This window comes from Pinus tabuliformis, chromosome 4_2 (genome assembly GCF_031772625.1).
Source record: "Pinus tabuliformis cultivar Carrire ecotype Pingquan chromosome 4_2, CPIR1, whole genome shotgun sequence".
In the NCBI taxonomy this organism is placed as follows: Eukaryota; Viridiplantae; Streptophyta; class Pinopsida; order Pinales; family Pinaceae; genus Pinus; species Pinus tabuliformis.
Window position 1 is genome coordinate 430386123 of NC_142304.1, and position 16247 is coordinate 430402369.

The 16247-nt window shown below is 43.1% G+C and overlaps 1 protein-coding gene across 2 annotated transcripts in view; it reads right to left on the reverse strand.

Moving 5' to 3' along the window:
* LOC149169799 (tetratricopeptide repeat (TPR)-containing protein) overlaps positions 1-16247 on the reverse strand; it is a 437974-nt gene that overhangs the window by 359878 nt on the left and 61849 nt on the right. The window lies entirely within an intron of this gene.

Sequence of the window (16247 nt, forward strand, 5' to 3'; positions counted from 1 at the left end):
TTGGAAGGTGGGGTGATGGGGCACCATCAAGGCTAGCCGAAGGTTGGCCGAAGGCTCAAGGCTCAAGGCTCAAGGCTGGCCGAAGGTTGGCCGAAGGCTCAAGGCTGGCTGAAGGCTCATTTGAGCCTGCCTCGCTTTCAAATGAGATTTGGGCCATCACCCCACCTTCCAACCAAACATCCCTCAGAGCCCTCCAAGAACCTTTTATCATTTCTAAGATGAAGAATTCAGCACCTCCAACTCTGACAGTGCCTCCTAATGATTGGTCTTGACACCAACCTTTATCATTTCTAGATGAGATATGTAGACTTCAGCACCATCACCCATAGTGCATCCCAAATATTGGCATCATATATTAAATGGATCAAAAACTCCTGACCAAGAGAATTGATTCCTGACACTGACACTGATTCCTGACACTGACACTGACTCCTCAAACCTTCCCTCTTTGACTTCTGACACCTAGGTAATTACAGTTACCACACCTATGGTCTTATGGACCATAGACTGTACACCCAGGTAGGCATTGTCTTCACCACCTATTGAAGTAGCGGATCCACTTATAATATTGAAAAGTATATCCAGCAGATCTCTTTCCAAGACTATGGGCATCCCCTCCTTTTCAATATTCATATCCATATCCAAACACAGATCGAGATGCAAAGACGAACGCAGGAAAGGCATAGCCCGGAAAGTCTATTGATCGAGTGAAAGATAAGAAAAGGTAGAGACGAAGAAAGCATAGGTAAAGGCCGTAAAGTCCCTAGTGACACAGTCCAGCGAAGGATCCCGCGCCGGTTGACCTTATTTACTAATAACCCCCAATGACGGAGGCTCGGAAGCAGTAGTTTATTTACTTAGTTTCTTATCCAGTCAAAGAGCCAGCTAACCGTGCTTACCTAGCTGATGGACCCGCCCAGGTGTGGTAAATAAGTAGGAAAACAGATAGCTAAAAGCTCGAAGAGAATCTTCAATTGGTTATAAACCAAAAAGGGATGTGGTTAGGTCCACCGGCTTTGACCTTTTCACTTTCTCAACTGAGTCCGTGCTTGGAACTGAAACTTAGTCAAATCAATCCCTAGCAAGAAGGGATACTAGGTGATATGGTGATGAGGAAGCTCGCTTTGGATCAGCAACTGGAGAATCTATTACCTTAAGTCAATTATCTCCCCCAAAAGAAGCAGAGGGTGTTTTGCCCTCTCTCAAGACTAAGATCGAGCGCCTAAAGGATATCCCTATCGGTCGGTTGAGACCTTAACCGCAGCAACAAGTACTTATCGCTTCCATCTTTTTCCCTTCTGCCCGGGAGGCACGTAAGTTGTATCCGTTCGATCAGCGTACATTCGTTCCGGGCCAGGATCAAACCCGATCGATGCATACGAGAACCTGCCCTTCCAAGTCCATTATTGACGTATTAGGGAAGGGAAAGAGCATGAATGACCTCGACTCACTTATTCAAAGTTGGGTTATTTACGTAACATAATTGATTCATGTCACATCATCACACCAATTGTGCAACGTATGTAATGGAACAAGCACCACTTATATCTGAACGCCCTATCATTTTGGGGGAGATAATTGACTTAAGATCTAGGCTCTCTCTAGTTACCTCAGTAAGGAATTACCCAGGTGTTATTCTCTTTATGCTATCTTTGGACAAGGGAGATAATTGACTTTAGATCGTATGTCATCACAGCTCCCTTCGGTCACTAAGATGAAGCAAGAATGGCCACACGAAGGACAACCAAATGAAGCTAAGATGATCAAAAGAGAATCAAGATGAGGTATGTATGCATCAAAGTTTAGTCATGTTATCATTTGTATATTATTGAGTCATGGTAATAGTTCTATAACATGATCAAGTATGAAAGAATCTCTTTCACCAAGAACATGCTCTAAGGCATGTACTACAATGCAATGAAGGTTAACAAAAGAATATGCCCACATAAGGAGTATAAGATTGTTGACTACAAAGCAAGAAGAAATGTTGACTAGTCCAAGAAGCAAGCAATGAAGAAATGCTCTCACGAGAAGGATAAGATGGTTGACCTATCTATAAGAGAAGAAGCAAATGAAGAAAGAGATCAAGCATGTGGAAGAACACCATGATCACCGAGAATCACTATCTAACAAGATACTTTGAATATATCTCCCGAAAGAAGGTAGGACCACTCTAATAAAGGAAGGACCCTTGACACCTATGAAGGCCTTGGAGATATAAAAGATGCAGATAACTGATTCTACTCTACGAAGATGTCGTGATGAAGAGACCATCCAGCAAAAAGCAATGTTGAAGCAATATTTGGATGAAGTCGTGATGGGCTACTAGGTCGAAGCATGTAAACAAGCAAGTACAAAGAAGCATTTTGGAATTTCTAAGTCTGACACGTTAGAAACCCTTCATGCACTTTACTGATTTATTCGTACCTACTTGTTCCATTAATTAACAAGTTATTTACCACGTAAACACTGGAAATAAATGCAAGTACACGCTCAACACATCACAGATCATCAACTGAAAGAAATAGAAACAAGCACACAAGTGACACCGTTGTTTTTGAACTAATGTCCCCGAAAAAACCCAATGCGAGAAAACCGGTGCAACCATCTAAGGGTTTGATTTATTAAGCAGTTTCAAAATACAATCTGGGTGCCAAATTGGGCTCACCCAACAGAGAAAAATCTCAGCAGTAGCACCTCTCTACTTCGAAACAGATATTCCGGCTGAAACCTTGCATAAACACTCCGGCAACTGCAATCTGCGCCACAAAACCCCAGCGTCAGCCTCTCTCTAGCCCAGCATTAGCCCAGCGTCACTCTAGCTTGGCCTGCGTCAGCCTCCAGAGGCACTGCGTCAATCCTCTGGCCCTCTACGTCACCCACACTAGCCCCCTGAGGCACTGCGCAGCCCCTGGCTGGCTCTGCGTGAACCCTTGGTTGCTTCCGCATCCCTCTCTCTGGCTACTGCACTGATCATCCCAGTGCTATCTCTGCCTCTCTGCTTCTGTATTCACTGCCCCTCGACTGCAACTCTGATCACTCTCTCAACTTTCTCAGCAAACCCAGCCCCAGAAAGTCAAAATCATGATCTCTTGGTGTGTTCTCCAAGTGACCCTCAAGCCTCCTCTTATACTTTTCTCATTGACAAATCAAGGGCCGAGATTAAGTCCCTAATCAACCACTAAGATTAGATCTGGCTTGATCCATGAATTTTGGACCATTCTAACACAGTTTTATATTAATTCACATTAATATTTTATTTTCCCTAAGTTTAGACTTAGGGACTCCATTAAAAATATTAATTATTTTAATATCTCCCAAACCATTTAGAATCTGCCAAAACCCTTTCTGGGTTTTGGAGATCTCATGTGCCTCAGCCTCTCAACCAATTTTTGTGGCTAGAGCACATCCGATACTACCCCAAATCAACACTCCCTCTTAGCGAGGACTGTGCTCTAGTAATACTCCTCACTAAGTATCACCCTGATCATCAGGCATCGGTCCCTGTGCTAATGCTAGGCCTGCTGCCCATCATCTGCACTGTTGCATCCTGTACTGCTACCCATGGCCCTGCCATTGCCACTGCTGCATCCCTACTGCAACTCCCTCTGCATCTGTGTTGTTGCCCATGGCCCTACCACTGCCACTGTTGCATCTGCACTGTAACTCCTCTCATCATGATGCATCATGTTGCCTATAGCACTACCACTGCTAATTGTTACAATGCAAATCAGTTACTAAGAAGTAAGTAACTGATCTCCCAACTCTGACATCTCCGTCAAGCTAGAAAAACTCCTGATGTTGAAGCTCCCTCTATCACTGACAAGTGCTCCCTCTCCGAACTCTGCGCTGCTGCAACAACTCCATGCATCTCGCACCATTGCACACTTCTCTATGCCATCCTGCACTGGTGCAACACTCCCATCCCTCTCGCATTGTTGCAGCCTGCTAGCCTCGCGTTGTCCTAAGAATCGTGCACTGTAGCTCCCTCTGTCACTCCATCCGCATCCGTCTCTACTGACATAGCCAGTACTACTACTCCTCTTCAAGGCTCTCATAGCAAGGTCTAATCCAAGAGGTTGGGTACCTCGATGATCCTGCCCCTCATCGCCTGTAGTCCTCCTGACTACAGCTCGATGTCTCCCCACTTCTTCTGAAGTGGCACATGAGCACTCATGGCACAGTCATTGTCTGTCTCCACTTCCTTCTCTGCCCTTGTTGGCATTGCCTTGATCTCGAAGGCCTCTCCCTTACTCTTCTTCCTTGGACACTGAATCGCATAATGACCCAGCTCCCCACAGTAGAAGCATTTGACCTTGGAGAGGTCCTTCTTCTTCCATTTCTCCTGCTTTCCCTCAGATGCTAGGGCAACATCCTCCTCCTCCTCCTTCTTGATTCTGATCCCCTTGTCGCTGCTTCCTGCCTTGCTCAGCCTTTTGATCTCTTCTTGGCGAAGAGCAACCCACATTTCCTCCTAATCTAGAAGGGTCGCCCTGCCCAGTATGCTCTGGACAAACACCTCCCAGTCTTCTGAGACTGCATTCAGGGTTGTTCTCACCATCAATTCTGGATCCGGCGTTGCCCCTATGGAAGTCAGCTGATCCCAGATCTCCTTCAATCGACCAAGGAATGGGTCGATTTGTTCTCCCTTCTGCATCTGGTATGATCGCAGCTGATTTTCTAGTAGCATCTTCCTCTGCATGGAAGTATGTTGATACAACTTGGTCAGGGCCTCCCACATCTCCTGTGTCGTGTTCTTCTCGGCAATATGTGGTACTATATGATCCTTGACCCCGTCAAGGATGATACTCTTAGCCCTCGCCATTGCATCCTCGTACCTGTCGTTATCAGCCGGGTCAACTGGGATAGCTATCGTCCTCAAGGCGAAGTGCTTGACACGATTCCTCTCTAGAACAGATAAGATTCTAGCCTTCCAAACTACGAAGTTGGAGGCTTCGTCCAATCTATCCTAGTCTCTTACTCCATGTAGTGCCATTTCGTTGCTCCTCTACTTCCCTCCTAGAAGTTCTCGATATGACTCCTCTAAGCCTCAATTTCCCTCCTGGAAACCCTTCTGCCAATGTCGAGATGCCCCTCTCCAATCGTCTTTGCAACACTAATCTGGATTCCTTAGCTAGAAATCCACCTCAGCAGCAACTCCCTCTACCTTGACATTGCCCTGTTAGGTATTATTCTAACTACAATACCCAACCAGCTCCACTCTGCAACTTACCCACAGCCTCCTAAGCCAACTTCGTCAGCCCTCCTAGCCTCTGCGTGAGCCTGCCTTTACCTCCCTTAGCCTCTGCGCTGCCTCTTCCTGGCTCAATCTTGATGACACAGGCACTGCATCACCCCTTCCTTGCTGCTACTCTGCTAGGAACAGCTTCTATCACTCGGGACAGTTGTTTTCTACTGTTGCTGCTCTGTTCGGCTGATGTTCTCAGTTCTCCTTTGATCTGCAACCACCTTCTGATACCATGTTGGAATTTCTAAGTCTAACACGTTAGAAACCCTTCATGCACTTTACTAATTTATTCCTACCTAGTTGTTCTGTTAATTAACAAGTTAGTTACCATGTAAATACTGGAAATTACTACAAGTACATGCTCAACACATTACAGATCATCAACTGAAGGAAATAGAAACAAGCACACAAGTGACACCGTTGTTTTTGGACTAATGTCCCCGGAAAAACCCAATGCGGGAAAATCAGTGCAGCTATCTGAGGGTTTTATTTATTAAGCAGTTTCAAAATACAATCTGGGTGCCAAATCCGGCTCACCCAACAGAGAAAAATATCAACAGTAGAACCTCTCTACTTGGAAACAAATATTCCAGCTGAAACCCCGGATAAACACTCCGACAGCTCCACAACTCCAGTCTGCCCCACGAAACCCCAACATCAGCCTCTAGGGACTGCGTCAGCCTCTCTCTGGCCCAGCATTAGCCCAGCGTCACTCGGACTTGGCCAGCGTCAGCCTCTGGAGGCACTGTGTCAGTCCTCTGGCCCTCTACGTCACCGATGCTGGCCCTCTGAGGCACTGCGCAGCTCCTGGCTGCCTTTGCGTGAGCCCTGGCTGCCTCTGCATGAGCCCTGGCTGCCTCTGCGTGAGCCCTGGCTAACTCTACATGAACCTTTAGCTGCTTCTACGTCCCTCTCTCCGGCTACTACACTGATCCTCCCGGTACTATCTCTGCCTCTCTGCTTCTGTATTCACTGCCCCTCAGTGGCAACTTTGATCACTCTCTCAACTTTCTCCGCAAACCCAGCCCCAGAAAGTCGAAATTTGAACTCTTGGTGTGTTCTCCAAGTGACCCTCAAGCCTCTTCTTATACTTTTCTCGTTGACAAATCAACGGCCAAGATTAAGTCCCTAATGAACGACTAAAGATTAGATCTGGCTTAATCCATGACTTTTGGACCATTCTAACACAGTTTTATATTAATTCAAATTAATATTTTATTTTCCCTAAGTTTAGACTTAGGGACTCCATTAAAAATATTAATTATTTTAATATCTCTCAAACTGTTTAGAATCTGCCCAAACCCTTTCTGGGTATTGGAGATCTCATATGCCTTAGCCTCTCCACCAATTTTCATGGCTAGAGCACATTTGATGCTACCCCAAATCAACAAAGCATCTATGAGAAGAGTATTCTGAAGCATGGACAAGATGACAAAGGAGTAGCCAAGTTGACAAGAAAACCTGATGAATGACAAGAAAGCCACCTTCCACGAAGGAAACAATGACATGAAAAACCAAGAAGGAAAATGATCGATGGATGGTGCCCTACCTAGAAGAAGTTCGAACAAAAACTTCATGACATCAAAGAAATGAAGGAGATCAAGCAGTTGAAGGACCCACGAAGAAGAAGTTGTTGATGAATGAAAGAGTCCCTAGTTAAGAGGGAGCTCTGACAGGTCCTTGATCAAGAGGGCGTTTTGGATAACCCTTGATTACAAAGGAATGATAATTGTGTTTTCCATTTCATGGGTCATGCACTAGACCAGGACTAATAGTCGTAAGTCTAGATGAAGGCAATGAATGGAAATGTACACACAAGATAGACACAACATTCTTGTCTTCACTTGGGAAGAAAGAATGGGAGGATTAGGTAATCATCTGTTATCTGATACTCTTTGAGGATTTGTAGGGCATCCAAGACAAGAGTTAGGCAAGAGGACCAATATTCTTTGAGGGCTGGGAACCCAAGATAAGAATAGTCCTAGAAGGTCATACTCAGAGAACACCCGGGTGGGTATGTACCTTGAGAGACAATGATGAAGGTGTCTATAAATCATTGGTATCACCAGTGTTTTAGCTCATGGTCTCGTAGAGAGATGGAGTTGTTAGTCAAGGCCTTGCACTATGACAACGTTGATGAATATGATGTTATAACAGATGGATTGCAAATCTGGTTTCTCTTATGTGAATTCTTCAATATTGATAATGGCCAAACACCTTGCAATGTTGTATGAATACCTCCCTAGTTAAGAGGAAGTGTTGAAGGAAATGTAACTAGGTTCGATCTTCATAAATGTACTTTTGATATTTGACTTTATTCAAGAAAAAAAATATTATTTTTATGATACATGTCAATGAGATTCTTGCTCATTGAAATAGGTAGCACTAGTTAAAGTGCTATAGGTGAGTCAAATAGTCAAAAGAAAAAGGTTGAAGACCTTAAGGGCATGTTACACCTTGTATAAATATGTATTAAAGTCAAGAGAAAACCTCCAAGCAAAGTCAAGTCTCCTCCTATGCTAAGGCACCATCAAGAGGCTCCTTAAAGTGTGCAATGCCACCAAAGAAACCATCTGAAGTATACTCTTCAAGTCGACCTACAAACAAGTGACAAGTTGGCCTTCTAGTCGGCCTAAATGGAGGGACAATCCTCTATATATAGATGTTGTCCACTCCTCTATAACACATTCAATCAGCTCTAAAATCCGCAAAGGAAACGAGGCAAAGAGGAGCCTACATGATGATGTGGCCGACCTAAAATAAATTGGCACATGTGTGGGCATAAATTCAAAAACACACTTTTGCCTCTCCAAATTGTATGATCTTTATATCAATTTTGGTCCTCTCGAAAAGAGGAATTTAATGCAATCATCATTTCCGTTAAATGAGTTGTCCAAGATGGAATTTGGCCCTAGTTTCCAATTTTAACACACCCTCTCAACTAGCGAGAATTCCACTTGCCAATCCATCCATCATCATTGAACATCATGCCACCTTATCGTCATGTACCATCTATAAATCTTATCTCATCTCTACTCTACTGAACACTGATATGAATAATGAAGAAGAATCGATCGAAAGTGAGTCACAAGACCTTACCACTCTCCACTGACAAGAGTTAGTCCAAAGGTACAACCTCAATCAAACTTGATCCCAAATCAAGTTGTTGAACACCATGCATCCTAGACATAGGGAGTACGGCAGTACACGATGCGTCCATTGGTAGTGTTATGGTACCTATCCACTTTTCCCAACTTAATGGCCAGATGAGAGGTACTTCCCATGGGTCCAAGACTACATGGGTAGGATGTATGTTGGGGCATCAACAAGAGAAGGTGAACCACTCATCCTGCTCATATGCCATAGGAGAAGGTGAACCACTCATCCTATGCATATGTCAATCGTAGGGGAAGGTGAACCACTCACCCTACACACATGTGTCATCAATCGTAAGGGAAGGTGAACCACTCACCCTACACACATGTCAACCATCATGGGGTATCACAAGGGAAGGTGAACCACTCACCTTGTACACAGCGCACCAATAGGGGAAGGTGAACCACTCACCCTATGGTCACTCATAGCTCCAAGAAGTACCCCAAGCCCCCAAGAGCTCCCAGAGCTCAATGTCCAACTCAAGTGGGACCCTCATGGGAGGGTCTTTCCACAACTCCAAGTCTCTCTCGAAAGGCTAAGAATTTGACCTTCCCTAAGGGCTTCGTGAGGATGTCTGCGACCTGCTCATCAGTCCTGATGTGTTGGAGCCTTATTGCTCCCCATTGTACCATATCCCGGATAAAGTGGTACTTGATATCAATGTGCTTGGAGCGGTCATGGAACACGGGATTCCCTGAAAGGCAAATCCCACTCTAGTTGTCACAGAAGACCACAGTGATATGCAACGCGTGCTCAAATAGCTCACTAAAGAACTTCCTCAACCAGTTACCAAACAGCTTCACAACAGGCCATACTAGCAGCAATGTATTCAGCCTCGGCGATGCTTAGAGCAACCGATTTCTACTTCTTACTCATCCATGAAATTGAAACAGACCCCAATGAGAAGCAACATACTAATGTGCTTTTTCGATCCACCACACTGCCAACCCAATCATCCTCAGTATATCCATGTAGCCTCAAATTCCCGGTAGTGTATCTCAGTCCATAGTTGATTGTGCCATGAAGATATCTCAAGAGGTTCTTAGCAGCAATCCAATGTGTGAGATGAGGCTTGACCATAAATTGACTTAACGTATTCACAGCGAAGCATATGTCCGGACAAGAGTTTACCAAGAACATCAAAGCCCCCACGAGTCATCTATATTCAAAAGGGTTTGCCAATTCCAACCCAGCAACACTTCCACATAGCTTCTTGAAGTTGAGTTCCAGCGGACTAGACACAGACTTGCAATCCACCATCCCACATCTCTCGAGCAGCTTCACATTATATTTTCCTTGAAAAAGGAAAATCTCACCCGACTTTTGCTAGACCTCCAGGCCTAGGAAGTAGTGCATCATTCCTAGGTCCTTCATCTCGAACTCGGAAGCCAGCTCCCTCTTGCATTGATAAATGAGAGGGTCTGTACCTGTCAAAAAGATATCATCTCCATAAAGGACCAAAATGAGAGGCGTGTCCTTTTCAACCTTTAAGTATAGGTTAAGATCAGCATCGCTCCTCGCAAATCCCAGCTTCATAAGATAGCTATCAATCCTCTCATACCAAAACCTAGGGGCTTGCTTCAACCCATAGAGGGCTTTCTTCAACCTGCATACATGTGTCCTTCGATCTTGTACTTCGAACCCCTGAGGTTGTTCCAAGTAGACTTCCTCCTTAAGCGAGCCATGTAAGAAAGCAATCTTAACGTCCATTTGATGTAGGCTCCATCCTTGAGTGGCAACAAGAGCAATAATGGATCAAATAGTGGTATATCGGGCAACCGGTGCAAATATCTCGTCATAGTCCACTCCTTCCTTTTGAGAAAATCCTCAAGCAATGAACCTGGCCTTGTAGTTCTTAGCACTCCCATTTGCTCCATGTCTGATTTTGTATAGTCATTTTGAGGTGACTACGGACTTGTCCTTCGATCTAGGCACCACATTCTAGACATCATTCTTCATGATCCATTCATAATCTTCATTCATCACATCCTTCCATACTTGGTGCTTTATGGCTTCTTTGAACATACATGGGTCAGTTTGAACAATAGTGCTCATAGCAGCTAAGTACCATTGATACCAGCTCGACTTCTTATTTTCACGAAATGTCCCTCTTGGAGCAATATGTCTTTCAGCATTTTCGAGAGTATCTTTGAGCCACAAAGGTCTTTTCCTTGAGGTGGATCAATGGGATCCATCAAGCCTTCAACATCGGGCATAAGCTCATCCTTCGAAGGTTCATCCTACTTTTGTACAGCATCATCATTATCCTTCCTTCGAACGGGGAGATCTTTGGCTTTCCCAAGGGCAATGTCTTCATCGAAGGTGACATCATGACTTACTTCCACATCTCTTTGTCCAGGCACATAGATTCTATATGCCTTTGAATTTTCATTGTAGCCCACAAATATACCTTTCTTCCCAGATGCTTCTAACTTGTTTCTTTTCTCTTTAGGCACATGAAAATACACAGGACAACCAAATATTCTAAAATGAGAAACATCAGGTTTCTTACCAGTGAAAACTTCTTCGGGTATTTTAAAATCCAATGCTTGATGTGGGCTCCTATTTTGAACATACACGGCAATGTTGGCAGCTTCTCCCCATAAGAACTTCGATAAACCTTGATCATGGAGCATGGCATGGGTGGCTTCCATGATTGTTCGATTCTTTCTTTCAGCAACTCCATTTTGCTCAACACTGTATGGAACGGTTGTCTCCCTCTTAATGTCAGCCTCTCTGCAAAAGTCATTAAATTCATTTGATTCATATTCGGTTCCATTGTCGGTCCTCAATATTTTGATCTTCTTCCTTGTTTGATTTTCCACCAAGGCTTTGAAAGAACGGAACCATTTGAACAATTCATCCTTCTTCTTCAAGAAATAGATCCATGTTTTGCGAGAGAAGTCATCCACAAAAATTGCATAGTATAAGTATCCTCCCAATGATGTTACAGGCAACATTCCAAATAGGTCAGAATGGACCAATTGAAGAATATCAGTAGTTTGGCTTTCATTTGAAGGGAATGGTCCCCTTGTAAGTTTCCCAGCTGCACAACCCTGACAAACTCCTTCATGATTCATGTTGATCTCGAGCATACCTGTGACCATTTTCCTTACCCCAGGTAAGGCTTTGTAATGAAGGTGAGCAAATCTCCAGTGCCATAATTCAGATTGACGATAAGTATCGCAAGTCAAGGCTCTTAAAGGACTTCCTCCAACTTGATAGAGACATTCAACCCTGAATCCAAGTGTAAATGCATCTTTAGGGTTTCTTTGCCAAATACGTACCTTTCCAACAATGAATGCTACCTTGAAGCCATTATCTTCCATCGCAAAAATAGACACCATGTTCTTCAAATCGGGTACATACAATACTTCTTGTAGATGAATGGCTCGACCTTGATTTAAGTGAAGAGTGACAGTACCTATCCCTTTCACGAGTTAGGTGACATTGCCTCCAAGTATGATCTCCAAATTAGTCTTCCTTTAAACCAAATTTGAGAAGGCCTCCTTGTACCCAGTGAAGTGCCTTGACTCTTGAGGCTCCACTATCAATCAACCAATGATCCAAAGTATCTGGAGGACAGGCAGTAGATAGAGTGTAAATAAGATAAAATTCCTTTTGTTTTTCTACAACATTACTTTCCTCATACCTGGAGTTTCTTGATCATTTGGGAGGACAGCCATTTACATATCGAGCAGCAGGAGCATTCCTTTTTCCTTTATTGTTGAACATGTTGTTCCTTTGATTTCCATTGCCTTTGTTGTTGTTGTTATTGTCATCATCCCTTAGAGAGTTTTTCTTATGAGGACACTCTCTAGCATAGTGGTCAAACCTGTTACAATTGAAGCACCTTCCTTTTCTTCCTTCTTTGAATCCCTGCTTGAACCCTTGACCCTGTCTCCTTGGACCAACATTATTATTCTTCTTCACATGAGCGGAGAAAGCAATGGTTTCATTTCCATTTGAAGGCTTGTCTCTCTCCATCATCCTTGTCTCCTCTTGAGTGCATCTAGCCAATAATTCATCGAAACTAGGAATCCTGTCATTATTGAGAATGGTGGTGTTAAACACATCCCATGCTCTTGAAAGACCGCCAAGTGCAATGAGAATGAGCTCCCTGTCAACAATAACTTCTCTAATAAATAAAAGGTCATTCTTGATTTGTGTGATCCTCAGGAAGTAGGATTGGATGCACTCCCCTTTATCCATCTTTATGTCCTTCAACTTGTTTTTGAGATAGAGGATTTGATTTTCATTGTTCACTTTGAACATCCCACCCAGCTTATCATATATTTCCTTAGAAGTTCCCAAATCAGAAATATAGACAACCAAATGCTTTTGAATATAATCCACCAAAATTTTCTTTGCTTTGACCTCAACTTTTCTATACTTCGTCTTAGCAGTAGCTGGTGCAATTGAAGGAGGCTCCACCACTTTTCCCTGCACATAATCCAATACTTGATGCTCCTCCAAAGTCAGGTCCAAAGTCATTTTCCATGCATGATAATCAGATTTGTCATTGAGCTTGTCCTCGGTCTTGAAGTAAGATGAAGAAGCCATTGAAACTTGTCCAATAAACCTTTCTTGGTGATTGCTTTTCTCTCTCTTAATTGGGCTTTTTCTTCACCTGGGCTCTGAAACCATGTTGCATTTAGTTAACAATAGTATGTTCTATGCTTAGCACAATTACTTCAATGTTCCTTTAGCAGCCCAATGACAATTTCAATTTAGCTTTCCAATAGCAATCACATTGACAGTAATTGTAGATAGAACATAAAATAAAAAGCAAAAGACAAGCCAAGACGAGAGGACACTAGATTTGGCGAATGCCAAGGAAAAACCCCAATGTGGGGAAAACTCTTTGATCAATTCATCTTATTATTGATCAAAATGTTTGATAGAGAGAGAGAGAGAGTACAAAAGGTCAAAGTTGACTTGCAAAATCCAAGTCAAAACAGACCTGTCAAATCTGTAGTCAACTGCGGTCAAATTCAGCCCTAACCAGAAAGTCGAAGATGGTCAACACAACAGCAAATCTTCCTCTTTGGAGCTCAGTCATACCCCATCAAACTCGGCCTGATAAGGTGGTCAAAGTCAGCCCAAAACAGTCCTAAAAATTGCAATCAAACTTGGTCAAATCTACGGTCAGATCTGCAATCAACCCTGCATTTAGCCATGCAATCAAAGTGCCCAGAAATTCTTGGTTCTTGTGTCAAACTATACGGCCTGCAAAAACAAAATTTTCCCACAAAAATCGCAGTCAAAGGATGAGTCAAAGTGCTCAGTGATCATTGGTCGAATTCATGCAACAGTCCTGAAATTCGGCCCTACAATTTGCCCAGAAAATTCGTCCTACTGCCACACGTATGAGAGAGAGAAGATCTGCCCAATAGTTATACGAACCAATGAGAGAAGGAGAGAGAAGAAATGTGAGTGATGATGGTGCCAAATGAGGTGAGAGGGCACTTGTATTTATCAATATGGAAAAAGTCGAGAAAAAATCGGGATTAAATCCTAAAAATCTGATTTTTTCAACGGGCTGATTAAATCAGCCAACTTTTTGCCGATTTTTTCACTCTCGAAAAAATCGGCATTAAATCATAAAACTCCCGATTTAATTGGGAGTCGACCCAAAAATTCATCGCGTCTTTCCCAAGCCGCGGATAAGAGGCCGAAAAGGGGGAAAAAGTCATATTTTTTTTGTTGTTTTTGCTCCCATTCGTCCCTATGGAGAGAGGAGTTGTTTGCCATTGCCCAAGAGGAGGAGATTTGCTAGTTTTGTGGTGGGGATTTGGAGATTTGTCCACTGCTCAACATGAGAGATTCAAAGTGTCGATTTGCAGCTGCCAAGTATGTATTTTAATTTCTCTCTTAATCTTTGTCACACAAATGGCTTCTTAAATCTTTCTATAATTCTATTAGTTTGCTTCTATCTTATTTTTGCTTAGAATTTTGAATCAAAACATTGTTTAGAATCTAGGTTGAAGCAAAACTTCAACTTTCAAGAATCAAATGACAAAAATTCAAACCCCTGTCTAATGAATCTGAGTGTTCAAGTGAGAGTGAGAAGAGGCATTTAAAATCTAAAATCAGCAATTACATTTGTGTTTGCTTCTTATGTGATGGGAAATTTTTATTTTTTTCAAAAAAAAAATTGTGCCTAGGTTCAAATTCAAGTTCAAAGTTTCAAACAAAATGCCAAGGCTTTGGGACCCTATGCGGGAATATGGTGAACCTGATACTATACCCAAATCTGGGGGGGTCAATAGAATGTATTTGACTTGCAAGTTGTGTGGCAAGCATATGTCAGGGGGTATCAACAGATTAAAATTCCATTTGGGGCAAATTTTGGGGCAAAACGTAGACCTTTGGCCAAATCCATCTCCAGAAATCAGCTGGCAAGCCATTCAATCGTTGATGGATAAAGAGGAGGGCAAAGACACCAAGGCAGCACTAAAAATCCAACTTGTAGGGGCCTCAAGAGTGGGGGGAAGTGAGAGTGGTTCTTCAACATCACCTTCCACACCCATATGTCCCAACCCCTCAGCTTTCTCAACTTTTTTTGTTCCTAGAACCACACCTAGTGCACAACCTGGCATCAAATCGGCACTTAAAAAAAAAAAGGCAGAAGCTGACAGGTTGGTCAGTAAGTGTCTTCTATGGAGTGATGTTCCTTTCAACATTGCCAAGACAAACCCATTCTACCAACCTATGTTTGATGTTGTTGTTGTCGTTGGCCCAAGGTACAAAGCCCCCACCTTTGCAGAATTGAGAGGCGTCTTCTTCAAGATGAAAAGACTAATTGCACTTCTAGATTGCAGGAGTTTAGGGCATCATGGGAACACATTGGATGGACAGTCGTGTTAGATGGTTGGACTGACTAGAAGGGTAGGACCCTTCTTAACTTCTTGGTTAGCTGTCCCAAGGGGACAATGTTTATGAAATTTGTTGATGCATCTGCACACATTAAAGATGCACGTTTATTATGTGAGTTGTTGGACATCTTCATTCAAAGAGTAGGCCCAAGAAATGTTGTCCTAGTCAGAGAGTAGGCCCAAGAAATGTTGTCCTAGTCATAATGGACAACGCTGCAAATTATGTTGCAGCTAGCAAGTTGCTTATGGAGAGGTATCCTAACTTGTTTTGGACACCATGTGCTGCTCATTGTATTGACTTGATGTTGGAGGATATAGGTAAGATTCCCATTGTGAGGGAATCTGTTGAATCGTCCAGAAGCATAACAAAATTTATATATAATCATGCATCTATGCTTAGCTTGATGAGAAGATTCACCAACAACAAAGAGTTGGTGTGTCCTGCCATTACACGATTTGCCACTACTTTCGTATCTCTTCAGTCTCTGTTGAATTATATGTGGGATGTGAAGAGCATGTTTCTTTCATAGGATTGGCGTGCTTTATCTATTAGCCGCAAACCAGAGGGAGAGGGCATATGCAGACTAGTTTCATATGATCAGAGCTTTTGGGCAGGAGTAGAGAAGGTGTGTGCCATTTCAGAACCTTTGGTAAGGGTTCTTCGGTTGGTTGATGGAGACAAGCCCGCAATGGGCTACTTGTAAGCAATTTTGGTCCTCTCGAAAAGAGGATTTTAATGCAATCATCATCCCCATCAAATGATCTGTCCCAAGGTGGAATTTGTTGCCAATTTTAACACTGAGTGTCTTTCCTTAGCCTGTCCTTGTCACCTCTAAGCCTTTAGACTAAGAATATCTATTAGGTGACCTACATAGGGAAGCCTCCCTTGTGGTGAAAAACTACTAAAGAGCAAGAGGTAGTGGATGTGGTGTCAGTGGGGCCCCCACCTCATAGTGTTGTCCCTT